The 3,075-nt window shown below is 37.3% G+C and overlaps 1 pseudogene; it reads left to right on the top strand.

The window, feature by feature from the left end:
* Window positions 1–816: 816 nt before the first annotated feature.
* Window positions 817–1,749, top strand: LOC139183928 (olfactory receptor 7A17-like; annotated as a pseudogene).
* Window positions 1,750–3,075: the final 1,326 nt, after the last annotated feature.

Here is a 3,075-nt window from a genome sequence, read left to right as displayed (position 1 = left end):
AAGTCCATTCTCTACATCTGCATCTCTATTCCTACACCTCAGATAGGTTCATCTGTATCATTTTTCTAGATTCCATATATATGTATTAATGTGCAATATTTATTTTTCTCCTTCTAACTTACTTCACTCTGTATAACAGGCTGTAGATTTGTCCACCACCCTTCAGTTGACTCAAATTAGTTCCTTTTTATGGCTGAATGATATTCCATTGTGTATATATACCACACCTTCTTTATCCATTCATCTATCCATCTAGGACATCTAGGTTGCTTCCATGTCTTAGCTACTGTAGTACTGCTGCCCATAAACTTTGGGGTACATGTGTTGTTTTGATTTATAGCTTTCTCAGATTATATACTCAGTTGTGGGATTGAGGAATCATATGGTAGTTTTATTTCCAGTTTTTTTTAAGGCATCTCTACACTATTTTCCATAGTGGCTATATCAACTTACATTCCCACTATATATTCATTCTCTATAATTGAAATGAGACTTTGGGGACTTTTGCTTTTTAGCACCTTTTACTCAGTGCTTAAAAATGGCAGACTGTATTACATTCTTGAATTACACTATGAAATTCTCATTAAAAGTGCAAAACTCATGACCCTTATGGTAAAAGCTGGTTGGGGAAAAAATTCCACATTATGTGGGGCACAAAGATAACTTCCATGGGGTTATAAAAAATACACAAAATATCAAATTAACATTTGACAACAAAATATAAATTTGAAACACATTTTGAATATCTGAGTAATACAAGTTTGTGTGAAAATTAACCATGTTATAGCCTTTCTTTTCCAGAAGTCACCTTCCTGCATGGAACCAGACAATGATACACAAATTCTAGAATTTCTCCTTCTGGGACTTTCAGAGGAAGTAAAAGTACAGCCCCTCATATTTGGGCTTTTCCTCTCCACGTACCTGACCACTATGTTTGGAAACCTGCTCATCATCTTGGCCATCACTTCAGACACCCACATGCACACACCCATGTACTTCTTCCTCTCCAACCTGTCCTTGGTAGACATCTGTTTCACTTCCACCACCATCCCAAAGATGCTATGGAATATCTGGACACAAAGCAAAGTTATCAGCTATAAAGAATGCATCACACAGATTTATTTTCTCATCCTCTTTGCAGTGTTGGACATCCTCCTCCTTACCGTGATGGCCTATGACCACTTTGTGGCCATTTGTCAACCTCTCCACTACACAGTCATCATGAACCACCAGCTCTGTTGACTACTGGTGCTGATATCCTGGATCATAAGTGTCCTGAATTCCTTATTACAAAGCTTAACGGTGTTGCAACTGTCCTTCTGCACAAACATTGAAATTCCCCACTTTTTCTGTGAACTCAATCATATGGTCCAACTTGCCTGTTCTGACACCTTTCTTAATAACATAGTGATGTATTTTGCAGCTGTCCTGCTGTGTGGTGGTCCCTTCTTTGGTATCCTTTGTTCATATTCTAAAATAGTTTCCTCTATATGCAGAATCTCATCTGCTCAGGGGAAATATAAAGCATTTTCCACCTGTGCATCTCACCTCACCATTGTCTCCTTATTTTATTGTACGATGCTTGGAGTATACCTTAGCTCTGCAGCTACCCACAATGCACACTCAAGTGCAACAGCCTCGGTGATGTACACAGTCATCACACCCATGCTGAACCCCTTCATCTATAGCCTGAGGAATAAAGACATGAAGAGGGCTCTGAAAGCATTGTTTGTGAAGGGAAATATATAAAGGCCAATTGTTGTAAAACTGAAGAAGTACCCAAGATTGAAGAGGTCAAAGCCTCGGAGTCAGATCTTGTGACTGATCAGACTATGAAAGCAGAACTTGCTACTTATATTTTCTTAAATTTCCATTTCTTTCATTTCAACTTTTCTATCTTAACTTGTAGCTCATTTTAATAAGCTTTCTTCTTCCTTTGATATCTTGCAAATTTTCCCTTATTTTATATTTTTTTAATTTATTTTTATTTAAGGATAATTGCTTTAGAGAATTTGGTTGTATTCTCAACATGAATCAGCCATAGATATACATATGTCTCCTGTCTTTTGAACCTCTCTCCCATTTCCCAGCCCATCCCACCCCTCTAGGTTGATACAGAGCCCCTGAGCCATACAGCAAATTCCCGTTTTCTATCTGTTTTACATATGGCAGAGTAAGTTTCCATGTTACTCTTTCCATACATCTCACCCTCTCCTCCCCTCTCCCTATGTCCATTAGTCTATTCTCTATGCCTGTTTCTCCATTGCTGCCCTGTAAATAAATACTTCAGTACCATTTTTCTTGATTCCGTATGTATGTGTTAGAATATAAAATTTATTTTTCTCTTTCTTACTCACTTTACTCTGTATAATAGATTCTAAGTTCATCCACCTCATCAGAACTGACTCAAATGCATTCCTTTTTATGGCTGAGTAACATTCCATTGTGTATATGTACCACAACTTCTTCATCCAATCATCTGTCAATGGACATATAGGTTGCTTCCACGTTCTAGCTATTATAAATACTGCTGCAATGAACAATGGGATACATGTGTCTTTTTCAATTTTGGTTTGCTCAGAGTATAAGCCTAGAAGTGGGATTGCTGGGTCATAAGGTGGTTTTATTCCTAGTTTTTAAGGAATCTCCACACCATCTTCCATAGAGGCTGTATCAATTTACATTCCCACCAACAGTGCAAGAGCATTCCCTTTTCTCCACACCCTCTCCAGCATTTATTGTTTGTAGACTTTTTAATGATGGCCATTCTGACCAGTGTGAGGTGATATCTCACTGTAGTTTTGATTTTCATTCTGTAATAATGAGTAATGTTGAGCCTCTTTTCATGTATTTGCTAGACATCTGTATATCTTCTTTGGAGAAATGTCTATTTAAGTATGTTTTCCACTTTTTGACTGAGTTGTTTGTTTTTCTGGCATTGAGTTGTATGAACTGCTTGTATATTTGGAAATTAATCCTTTGTCAGTTGTTTCATTTGCAATTATTTTCTCCCATTCTGACAGCTGTCTTTTCACCTTGCTTATAGTTTCCTTTGCCATGTAAAAGCTTTTAAGC

Source organism: Bos indicus, chromosome 7 (genome assembly GCF_029378745.1).
Source record: "Bos indicus isolate NIAB-ARS_2022 breed Sahiwal x Tharparkar chromosome 7, NIAB-ARS_B.indTharparkar_mat_pri_1.0, whole genome shotgun sequence".
In the NCBI taxonomy this organism is placed as follows: Eukaryota; Metazoa; Chordata; class Mammalia; order Artiodactyla; family Bovidae; genus Bos; species Bos indicus.
This window is presented reverse-complemented; position numbering and strand designations above follow the sequence as displayed.